Source organism: Notamacropus eugenii, chromosome X (assembly GCF_028372415.1).
Source record: "Notamacropus eugenii isolate mMacEug1 chromosome X, mMacEug1.pri_v2, whole genome shotgun sequence".
NCBI classification, from domain to species: Eukaryota; Metazoa; Chordata; class Mammalia; order Diprotodontia; family Macropodidae; genus Notamacropus; species Notamacropus eugenii.
The window spans coordinates 78483164-78495710 of record NC_092879.1 but is presented as its reverse complement, the minus strand read 5'-3'; the positions used below and the strand labels follow the sequence as shown (position 1 = coordinate 78495710).

The 12547-nt window shown below is 38.7% G+C and overlaps 1 long non-coding RNA gene across 1 annotated transcript; it reads left to right on the top strand.

Annotated features, from left to right (window-relative positions):
- Positions 1-396: 396 nt before the first annotated feature.
- Positions 397-2647, top strand: LOC140515383 (uncharacterized). The gene is made up of 2 exons (XR_011970997.1): positions 397-485; positions 2291-2647. It is a non-coding gene; the product is annotated as an uncharacterized lncRNA (long non-coding RNA).
- The last annotated feature ends 9900 nt before the right edge of the window (positions 2648-12547 follow it).

Below are 12547 nucleotides of genomic sequence, written 5' to 3'. Positions count from 1 at the left end.
TAGGCTTAAAAGAGCTGGGAGATTGCAGTGGAGAAAGTGTTTCTACATTAGCTTTTGTAGAGCAAAACCTCAGTTCAGCAGGATAGCACTAACAAGGCCAACTCATTTTGGTGTGGAGTGAAGGACACTGATTTCTGGGAGTCAGCAGACTTGAGGTGTAATGCTGCCTTGGTCACTAAATAACTTTATATGATTTCTAAAGTCCCCTCTAACTCTAACATTCTTTGATGTTAACATGACTTCTTTGGTGGTTTCTGCTTTTAGAAAAATGAAGCAAATTATAAGAAAACAAGCTGACTTCAGTGATTTGAGTAAAATAACAGAACATCCAACAACAGTTTTCAAGCCTCAGCACATATACCCTGACCAACTCACTACTCTTTCTGTTTCTCCTTCTACAAATCTAGAAACTGAGAATTTATATTCACACCCATGAGACCTGATTCCCAAGACTCTGCTCAACAAAACAGGAAAAGGACAGACAGGTTAGAAAGAATTTTCAATAAGAATTGAAACCAGAAACTCCTCAAACATGTGGGTTAATTGGTATTTTACTATACTCAAAAAATTCAAATCTCTGTTAAACAGGTATTTGACTTCTTATGTGTCAAATAGTTGACTAGATGCTCCGCATGAAAAGAAGCCAGTGGTGCCCGTCCATAGTCCTTAGATTTTCAAACTGCTGCTATGGAATTCCAGTATCTATTTTGAAGAAAAAAGCCCCCACAGAAAACTCACATTACAGACAAAAAAGTTGGAAAGCATTTCACAGAAACAGGAAACCAAGTTTTCTGGATATGGACAATTTTTATTGGCTCTTGCAATGGTGTTTTTGCACCAACAGGACAAAATTCCAATAGAGTTATTACCTGATGTACTTTGAATTGAATAAAATGTTGATTTTCAGTGTGACTTTTTCATTTTAAATCTATGTATTAATGACTGAGAAGCTGTTCAAAATGTGGCAACTTCTGTTCATTCCTCTAACAGCTTATTTTCTTCCCAGATCTAGTCCCCACAAACACTAAGTTTAAAGTCTCTTGGGTACAATATTATTTTGAGTAAACATCTTTGTACCTGTAAAACATAGGTGAAAATTCCATGATGCAAAGGAAATATTACTCTGTGCATCCTTATAAACTGGAATCATAGTAGAATATGTTAATCTTTTTAAAGTCTTGTGTTGGGTGTCAGCAGTAAATTAATAAGGGACACTAGAACACTGGACTTGGTGACTGTGGGTAGGTCATTTATCTCTTCGTTTCATTTTCTCTTTTGTAAAATAAGAGCTATAGTATCACCTGTACTTTACCTCATAGGGATTTTGTGAGAGTGATAAATGTGGTAGTAGTAATGTCTTTGGAAAATTACTAACACTATGTATATTTGGAAGGGATATTCTAGACCTCTCATTTGATCAGTGTGGGGTTTTCCCGGTATGAAAACTACTCCCATCAATAGATAGGAAACTCCTTAATAATTTAGAGTTCTAGGTAACCATTGAGAGGTTAAGTGGCTGTTCCTGGTCACTAATTTGTGTCTTTCAGAGACAAGTCTTGAATTCATTTTTTTCTGACCACAAGGTTATTCTTACATCCAGGGTATCATGCTGCCAGCATACTGTTATCCTTTAATTATTTAAGGATCTGCAATTGTGTTTTTCCATGACTACAGACTCTTCAAAACTTAATACATGGTCTTAGGTCTAAGAATATCCCACAAGTGGTCATCCAGTTTTTGTATGAGAATCTCCAATGTGAGGGACACCTTCCAAGATAGCCTATGTTTCTTTGGGGTATCTCTTGTTTCCTGACATCAATACTAAATTTACATGGGAAGACTTGTATGAACTGACACAAAGTGAAGTGAACAGAATCAGATGAACAATTTATATAATTACAATACTGTAAAAAAACAACTTTAAAAAACCCATTAGAACTCTAGTCAATGCAATGACCAACCATGACTCCAGTCTGATGAAGAAACATGCTACCCATCTCTTGACAGAGAAGTGATGCTCTCAGGTCCAGGATAAGAAATATTTTTTAGATATGGCCAATGTGGAAATTTGTTTTGTTTGACTGTGCATATTTGTTATAAAGGCCTCATTCTTCTTTTTTTGGATGGTGGGGGGAGAGTGGGAGAGAAAAACAATTTTTCTTCATTAAGAAATAAAATTTAATTTAAAAAACTATACCAAGTATAAAACTCTTGGTTGACAGAGAACAGGAAAAAGACTAAATTTTCCTCTCTGTGGTTTCTACCCACTGTGGAATTCATTTCTCTTTAGGCTGTACTCCAGATTTTCTTCACCATGCCCCAGAAACCTCTTCTTCATCTTAGAAGTATAGCCCAGTACTGGAAATTTACATGCTGGAAATAGCGACCACCCCTGCGGTCCTCTGATTGGATGGCTCTACCCAGAACCTCTACTTAAGGAAGGTGGCCAGGCCAGCCAGTGGATGTCTTCATTCCTCTCCAGCCTGTATTCAAGACTTTCTTTACCAAGCGGTGCTTTGTAGGCTGCCCCACCCCCACCCCTCATCCATTCCCACCCTTAGAATGTCTTTCCTGTTTCCTTGTATTTGTACTCCCAATGCTTAGCATGTGCCCACCAATGTTTGAATAAGTGTTTAATAAATGCTTTTTGATCAACTGATTGATATTGTTCCTGGATCTGGCCTCTGGGGCCAAATTAAGCAAATAAAATCTCTTTTTCAAATGACGGCATTTCAAACACTCAAACCTTGTCCTCTCTGGGTCTTCTTGTCTCCAGGGCTAAGAATCCCCACTTCCTTTACCTCATCCAAATACGGCATGAACAAAAGGCCCTTTACCATTTTGGTTGTCATCCTCTAGACACTCTCTAGTTTATCAATGTCTTTCCTCAAAGGGTGTACTCAGAATTGAACGCAGTACTTCAGAAGTGATCTGACCAGGGCCAAGTACAGTGGAACACTCATTGCCTTCCCCTTGGTAGCTATGCCTCTTTTTAATAAGGCTTGGGCAGCTAAATGGAGCGGTAGATAGAGCACTGGACCTGGAATCCGGAAGACCTGAGTTCAAATCCAGCTTCAGATCCTAACTGTGTGACCTTGGGCAAGTCACTTCATCCTGTTTGCCTCAGTATCCTTATCTGTAAAATGAGTTGGAGAAGAAAATGGCAAACCACTCTAGGGTCTTTGCCAAGAAAACCCCAGATGGGGTTACAAAGAGTCAAAAACATAAGAACAAATTAAAGCTTGATATTTCATTAGCTGTTTTTGGCTGCTATGTATCACACTGTTAACTCATATTAAATTTGAAGTCCTCTAAAACAATCAGATCTTTTATATACCAGATGTCATCTAAGCATATCTCCCCTCTCAAGAATGCTTTCTCCCCCATTAGATTGTAAGCTGTTTCAAGGCAGGCAGTGTTTTTGCCTTTCTTTACATCCGAGGCATTTAGTATAGTGGTTATCGAACAACAAGCAATTAATAAGTGCTTGTTATACTAGTGAAGTTGATTTTTTAAAAAATCCAGTTGTAAGATTTTACCTTTATTCTTATTAAATTTCATCCTGTGGTCTAGCCTGTCAGGCACTTTTTGAATAATTTGATAAGCATGTCATCTTTGCCTTTGTCCCAATCATTAATATAGCAGCACAGGGCCAAGCACAGAGCCCTGGGGCATTCCCCTGGGGACCTCCAAGTCAGCATGAGACCGTTAATGACTGCACTTTTTGCCTGGCCTTTCACCCTGTCCCGAATCCATCTTTTGCTGACTAGTCCACATCTCTTTTATCTTTCCCACAAGAATAGCATGAGAGATTTTGTTAAATGCTGTGCTCAAATTGAGGTAAACTACATCTTCATTCCTCTGATCTACCAGCCCAATAATTCTAGCTATCAGGTTAATGTGACCTGAGCTGTTCTTGTGTGGTGTAGCCCATCACCTTGTAGCCCATGCAGTGATAAACTCCTCCACTTTTAGCTAGGCTGGATAGAAGACAATAGATACACAGCCAACCATGGGGCATACTTCAAGGCTTCTCAGCTCCCAAAGACTTGCCAGAATTTATGTTGCGCTGCAGTAATAGCACTTGATAGCTCAGCATCATCCCCATACTGCCATGAGGCATTAGAGAAAGGAAAAAAATGACATTATATATAGATGTTATATGAATGTTTATATAAGCACTCACCTACATATATCTCCTAGAAGAGATTCCATAAAAATTCCAGGGCAGTTGCTGTGGTAACCAAGTTGCCCCTCACCCTCATCCCCCAGGATCTGAATACCCAGTTGCAAACTCTACATATAAGTTGAAGGTGTCAGTGCCTTAGGCCAGTATAGGCACCTACTCTTGCTGTTTATTTTCAGGATATGTGCAGCTCTACACACAAATGTGCTTTCAGCCTGCTACCCTCCCACCTTCTCCTTTCATCTTCTCCCTGTGTGGAATTAGTTGTACACCCTTCTGCTCACAGGAGTGAGTGATAATTGAGACATGCAGGGAAAAAAGGGTTGGTGAATTTCCCAAACGGGCTTAATTGAAAAACAAAGCTAGCTACATTTTACCCTTTGGTATAAACATGTGAGCACAGTGGAGATTAGAGATTTCCCTTTTCAAATCAGTGAATGCTTTGTACTTTACCTGTGGATTTGTTAGGCCTAAAAAATGGAATAGTTAAATACTATTAAAGCCAGTCAAACAAATTTGTTTTCTCTAAACACTCTTTATTTTGGGATGCAAACTGATCCTTTATGTGTAAACAGTGACGTATGCAGAGATCACTCATGAAAATGGTAACTTGGTGGAGAAGATAGGGGATGTTTATAAACTCACCTTTGCCTGTAGTAATACAGTGGGAAAAGCCCTGGATGGGCCAAGCATGGTGGCACACACATGTGATCCCTGCTACTAGAGAGACTGAGGTCAGTGTCTCTTGAGCATGGGAGTTCTGAGCTGCAGTAGAGCTAAAACTGACCAGGTTATCCCACTAAGTGTGGCATCAAGATGGTGAGCACCTGAAAGTGGGGGTGGGGGTCATCAGGATGCCTAAAAGAGGAATAAATCAACACAAGTTAGAAACAGAGCAGGTCAAACTTCTATGCTGATCATTGGTGGCGCCAGGCCCAGGAGCGGCCACGGCACTCAGAGCCTGAGTCTTTAAAAAGGAAAGGAAAGGAAAAAAAAAAAACGCCCCAGAGTTGGATGACACTAAATGTCATATCCACTCTCTGTGCCTCAGTTACTTTAGCTGCAAACTGAGGGAGTTTGCAATAGATGACCTTTGAAGGTCGTTTCCAATTCAAAACAGTCTGATTTTCAGTTAGACTCTGGAATTTAAGAAACCTCTGAAATTTGTCCTAACACATTTCAAGGATTAAGCCTATATGAACTCTTCTCCTTTCCCTCCCTCTCTTCCTCCTTCTGCCCCTTTGCCTCCCTCTTTCTGGTAATCTTTTCTTTGGAAGATTTTTTTCCCCAGTAATACTCAGACATTACAAAGTAATTCATGAATGTGGATAAAAAGAAAAGCCTTAAAAGTTACTCTGCATCTTTGTTTCAGGACAATATCAACGTGACAGTAACCATTTAGAGAAGGTTCACTTTTTTGCCAGGTGTAACAAAGAGCAGTAAATTAGTTTTGAACTCTTGTGATCTTGTATTATAAAGAGTCTACAACAGACGCTGTATTCAGATCAGTTGTCAAAGTGAAAAAGGATTAATAGCTGTTGTATTCTAACCTTTTATGAAACTGAACAGCGAAGGGTGCATTTCCAGATCCTGCCATATTTTGTTATTGTGACTTTTAACATAAGAGTGTTGTTGTTATAAAAGAAAGTAACAGCTTGGTTTTTCGATTCGTCTATAGAATCTGTTTTTGCTTTAAAGACCACTAATTTCCCACGATCCCACTGGGAACTGAAATTGAATATAGAGCAATGGGCAGAAAAATAAAACTTCACACAAAATAATTTTGACAGACTAGAAGATCAAGACTTCATATTTTATCATTTTGTCTCCTCCTTGCTGCTTTATCACTTAGGTACTTCTCCATCTGAAAATCTTGAGAATCTTTACAGAGAAATCTCACAATTTTTCCTAAGATCCTAGGGATGTGAGTAGGTGACTAGAGTGTCACCACTTTTTTAAGGAGAGAAATTCAGGTACAAAGAGAATAAATGACTGCTCCAGGAGAATTTCTAGCTCTATAAATCCATGGTACATTTTAGGAACTGATGGAAGAGTAAAGCTATACTTCCTGATTCTTGTGTTAAACTATCATTCTTTATTTCCTTCCCTTGATGATAGTGACTCTTGCAAAGCAGTTCCCAAATCAAATGCATTTTGCTGGTGCTAAGATGCGTTATACACTAAAGATCTGGGGGACCGATGCCAAAGATAATTAGGCTGCTTTTCAGAATGGCAAAGAACATTGAGGCTTTCAGTCACTTCCAGTGGCAGGTTGGCCCTGATACAGCACAAGGATTCCACTCCAGCCTGGAGGCAGACTGGGATTTTGAGTCTTGGCCTTAATGCAATGGAAGTGTACTTATTTGGAATTTGGTCCTTACTTCAAGGAAAGAACACCAGTCTGGGAGCAGAGTTCTAATCTTATAACTTTGGGCCTCATTTTTTTCTCATCTGTAGAATGAGAAGACTAGAAAATCTTTAAGGGTCCTTAGAGCTTGGATGTGCTGAATACCCTTTAGACAATGAGAGAAGTTGTGCAGATCTGGAGCTCAGGAAGGAGCTCACTGTCACACACTGTGTACCCAGAACTGAGGGTGCAGGGGCAGGGAGCTCATTGACATCAATGTCTCAGTCTTTGGAGTTAGAGATGGGGGGATGATCTGAAGCATGGAAAAGTTGGAGGAGGACATTGGGATGTTATATAATCTCATCTCCAGACTTCGATGTGGATGTACAGGGTGGGGCATGGATACGACAGGTGGGCAAGCGGAGGAAATGGGTTATGTGTAACCCTTTACTGGCCATCAGGCTATTACCCAAGATCAAAGAGGAAGAGTGATAGCTGTGTGGTTAAGTCCTGAATCCTGATTAGGCCAAAAGACTCAAAGAATATCAGTGCTAGAAGGTAGAGATAATAACAATACCAATACCAATCAACTTACATCGTGCTTTGAGATTCACACAGCACTTTCCATGTGTTAATACACTTGTTCCTCACAACCACCATATGCGGAAGGCGCTGTTATTGTCCCTGTTTTACAAATGAGAAAACAGAGGCAGAGAGGGTAGAAATGACTTGCCCAGGGTCACACAGGAAATATTTAAGGCAGGAATTGAATTCAGATCTTCCTGACTCCAAGTACCTCACTCTTTCTACTGTACTACCTAGCTGCCTAGAGGTCATCTAATTAATTTCTCTTATTTTAACAGAGAAGGAAATGGAGACCCAGAGAAGGGAAGTAACTTCCCTAAGGTTGCCATTTCTTTGCTTTTGATAAAAGATTTTATTTTCTTGCTGGTGCTTGTCAGCCAGTTCATTCCTTTTACAAAACAATAATGACAATTTCTATAGGATTTAACATTTATGAAGCACTTTCCCCACAAAGGTAAGGGTAGCTAGTGCAACTATTAACATTTTTCTTACTTCTTTGGAGAAATTTGCACAGTGCATTGCAATTGACTCATGATAGGTACTTTTTCGTAAACCAAAATTTTTAATGTTGTTTTTTTTGTCACAGATCCTTAATTTTATTACTATGGTTACCCCTTCACAGCTATAGATCATAACCCTTCTATTACTAAATAGATGGTCTTTCACTGATACTATTTAATAATAGGGAATTATTTGAGGACTATATTTTCAGGTAATTATTTTAGTAGAACACAGATTTGTTTTTAAAGACTACAGTGTGGAACAGAGATGACTTTGTGGGAGAGGGGAGAGAACTCATTGTTTTTCTACAGAGTTTACCCCTTTATATTTTACAATTTGCTATGAAAATTAAAGTTAATGATCCCATCCTGTTTCAGTTTCAGCAAAATACATTGAAGAATTCAAATAGTATCTTTTTCTCCTTGCATTTCCATATAATTTGTGATTCCAGTAGCCTGCTACTAAGGAGCTTCAGAATTGCCTCCTGTTGGTCAATTTACAGCAGATTAAGCTGCCTTTCTAATTGGACAATTGTAAGCAGTTGTTATTTTTAATGGGGAGAGATCTCATTTTTCATTTTCATAACAAACATCTGGGAAAAAAAAAATGCCAGTACTAGTTGGCTGTTGAATGTTGCTTTTTAATGACAGAGATGTGCTTACCTGGATGACTGAATCATTCAGATGTGGAAACAACAGAAACAGGAATTGTCTTAGGGAGCAAGTTCAGGTGAAGGTTAAGCCAAGGAAATGCTACTGGAATGGTATTTGTTGCTGGTGGTGAATTTTTAATCACTATAGACATGCACACACACATACACACACAAACACACATACAAAATTGGACAAGTTCTTCATTTTATTCTTGCCTGTAGCTTGGCTCCAGTCTAGCATTTTACAATTTGGAAAGCAACAGCATCTCCAATAACAATGCAGTAGTGAGGTGTCCAAATCTGCATTTTTACTAGGCACTAAGTGTCAATTTCAATCAGTGCTGGAACTAAGGAAATTATTATGTATTTGGAGTTTGCAGGGGGATATTGGTGGGTGATGTAATGTAGACTTTCCAGTAACTAATGATCTCCTGGTCAAAAAGAACACAAACGACTGCAGAAACTCCACATTTGCTAAATGTTTGCTACCTATAAGGTGAAGGCAGGGGCTAATTTATGCTACACTTCTCTCTAGTTTGTTGTAATCAATACTAACTTCTTCCCAGGGAGGGATAACTTGTGGATAGATCCTCCAGGTAGGCTGAACTACATAGAAGTAGGCAGTAGAAGTAGGCAGCAATTTGGATGATATGATATTGAGTTAACCACTTCTCTGCTATCTTTTTAAAATTCTACTTTTCTTTTCTGGTGGAGCAAGCCTGATTAAACAACCAATCAAAAGGACGGTGGTTTTTTTTTTGAAGCCTGGGAGATTATCATTTTCTTCTGTTAATCCTTACCTAGGTTTGTGCCAGTCACTCTGATTCTTGAAGTAACACAATGAGACCTGGACAACTTTTAGTAACTTATCACTGCCTGAGGCAGTTGCTTCACAAATATGAAGGCATCAGATTCTTTTTCCCCTTAATTTTATTGCTGTTTATAATTATTGATGTCTGCTGGAGTTTTGTAGCATTCTTTTCTTAGCTCTATTTTTTAAACAAAGTCGCCAGTTTTACATTATTGCAAGAGAAATTACTGTTGAAGGTTGCTGATAATTTAGCAGGATGGAAATCTGTAAGAAGTTGGGTGTGGTATCACTAGCAGCTATTATGTTAATTTCCTAATGAAATTGTCTGCAGGGTTTTTTTTTCCTGGTGAACATGAGCATAGTGCAATTTACCTGAGACTATACTGGCTTCCATTAGCAAACATAATAACAGTAGATTATGAAAGAGAAAAGGCTGAGCAGAAAGATTTTCCGGTGGCATGAAACAGTTGAATTCCGTACCTTGTTGGATCTGTAAAATTTTGAATAAACAAAGAAATAAATAAGAGGAGGAAGAATTACTGTTTGATGTTATGATTTTGCTATTTTCTCCATCTAAAAGCCACTGAGAAAGACAGTAATGGGGGGGGAGGTGGAGGAGGAGGAGGTAAAAGAAGAGGAGAGAGAGAGAGAGAGAGAGAGAGAGAGAGAGAGAGAGAGAGAGAGAGAGAGAGAGAGAGAGAGAGAGAGAGAGAGAGAGAGAGAGACAGACAGAGAGACAGAGAGACAGAGAGACAGAGAGAATGAAAATATGGAGGGTTCCCAAGGGCAAAGAGCAAGATTTGCAGGCTGTTGGCAGTTTTTTCCCAGCTGAATTTTCCTTATATGATTAATACTTGTTAGAATTGAAATGAGTGAGTCAGTTGAGTGGGGCACAGGAGAACTTCAGGCTATGGGCATTTTATGGATTCAGTCTTTATTTCAGGGGGAGAAATGAATTGAACCTGGTAAAGAAGTCAAACAATTCACTTCCTTCCCCCTCCCCCATGCCTTGAATTTTAATTTTTTCTCTAGGAGTTTTGAGATGAGGATGGTACATTTCTAGGAAAATACTTTTATTCTTATACAGATTAAGTAAACTCACTACCTGGATAATTGTCCTTACAGCACTCTACAAATGAAAAGAGAGATAGAAAAAGGAGCAGAGGAAGATAAAAACATCTGGGAGAGGAAGTTGAAATTATACTGTGGTGGACACTTGTAGTGAAGGGGAGATACAGAGGTATGAAAATCAACTCAGTCCCTCTGATTTCCATTAGCTTATTTTCATGTGCCATAAGGTTCATGCTGGGGTGACTGGAAAGTAGAGATGAGTCATTATGTTTTGAAGACTGTTCAAACTGGAAGATACCTTACAAGTAATTTAATCCAATCTCATTTTGCAAAAGCTTAGAGAAGTGGTTCATTGCCCAGGGTAACACAGCTATTTAGTGGCAGAATTGGGACTAGAACTCAGGTCTCTTGACTTTGGGTTCATTAACCTTTCCCAGAACCATTTCATTTTTCAATTCCGTATGATTTGAATGCTTTTACATATCCATGCAGAATCAAGTGGAAGATTGAACCAATTATCCAGATAATTCAGGTCAAAAGACCATTTTGCCTTAGTTTTCTGGATATTTCCCAGCAAGTACTTGTTTGGACTTACATGGTATGAATAATGGTGTGTGTGTATGTGTGTGTGTGTGTGTGTGTGTGTGTGTGTGTGTGTGTGTGTGTGTTCCCTTTTGCTTTCCTTTATAGACTCTAATTCTAAAGAAAATGAAACTCTACCTCTGGAATAAAAGTAAATGGTCTTTGTCTTAGCAGAACCTTTCATATTAAGTACCAAGATGTATCACTGCTTGTTGGAATAAGAAAAAGAGCAGTAGCCCTGCTTACTATCACACCACCCAAAGAAGATACAGCTCCCAATATGCCATTGGTGAAGGATGAACTTTGAATTTTTTTGTCTATTAGTGGAAATGGGTTTGTGCTGACCTATCCACTCTCCCTTAACTTGGTTCCCGTTGTGACCAGTAATCCAACGCATTTCCAATTTGGTTGTGTTAGATGTGTGATTTGTGGTCATGGAAAGAAATAAAAGTTACTTGCCTATGTGAACGTAAGACCTGTGAGGTCATAGCCTCATTAGTCACAAACTCTAACCCAATGAGCTAAGAACTCATAGATCCAAGAAAGATACTAACTTCCTGTTAAATGAATTTTCCTCTTGGCTCCTTCTATTTACATTTTCACTCTAACGGATATTTATGTCATTGAAAATTTTACAGATTCTAAGAATGACAGCAACCCTTCATCAAGTCGAAACAAGTTTGCAAATGTGATTGAAACTGGGCAAAAATGTAGTTTTTGAGACTTGGCAATGTTTTAATATATGTCGCTCCTAAGTTTCACCCAGCTGGAAGAAGGAAGCTCTGATGATTTTTCATGCCTCTTAAAGAACTAATGAAAATATTTGTTAGAGCGGAGATTCTATGGGGAGCCCTCCAGTGGGAAACTCCTTCCCCATCTGAACCATTAAGACTTGGAGACCAATCTCGAACTGAAAAACTCCTGTCAAAAGGAACAGATGGGGACAGTATCTGAAGTCATTTCTTACAGTATCTGAAATTAATTTACAGTAAAATACCTACCTAACTAGGAACTAATTTCTTTTAAGAGTTTCTGAACTGGAAAATGAGCTCACCCGCTTACTACTTCAAATTTCCCTTTGTAGAACTGATCAAGCGGAAGGATGAGTATTATCTGAAATGTAGATCTGAAAAAAGGACATTAACAATAATGGCATTTCTTCACGGTATTCATTTAGAAATTTGAATGTAGCTGGAGTGTGCAGATAGAAGATGTCTTCACTTACAGCATTGTTTCCTTCAATGGGGTCATCAGAAGGTCAGATATTGGGCCACCTTAGGCCACTTAGAAAAATGGAAGTCTTTTCATCTACCTTTAGGCCTTCTTTCTCTGTGTTTGGGTTTCACTTCCCCTTGGCAATTGTCCCTGCGTGCTAATTTTGTGAATTTGAAGGCCTTTAAAATAAAAAAAAAAAAAACGCCTCTGTACTTCAAATGATTGATTAATCCCCAGAGATGGGGAAGGGAAGGGAAGGAGAAAAGTGAGTGAGATACAGCCACTAAGTCATCATGATTGATTGCAACTACATATTTGTCTTGAAGGATTTTAGGATTCAAAATATGTTCAGGATAACAATTTAACTTTAAATATAAAATACTATTTGCCCTATTAGAGATCAGGTCATCCTTTGATCAACAGAAGCCTGTTCTCCCCTTCTCTTTTTTTTTCTTTAGTCTCCTGAACTCTTGAGAATTTTTGTTACTCCATATGAATGAAGAAGTTATTCTCTGGATCCTAACAATGTAGGGATGGCTCATTAATATGAACCAAATTTTTGGCAAAGAATATATGCCTGGGCATTTTTCAAAAGTA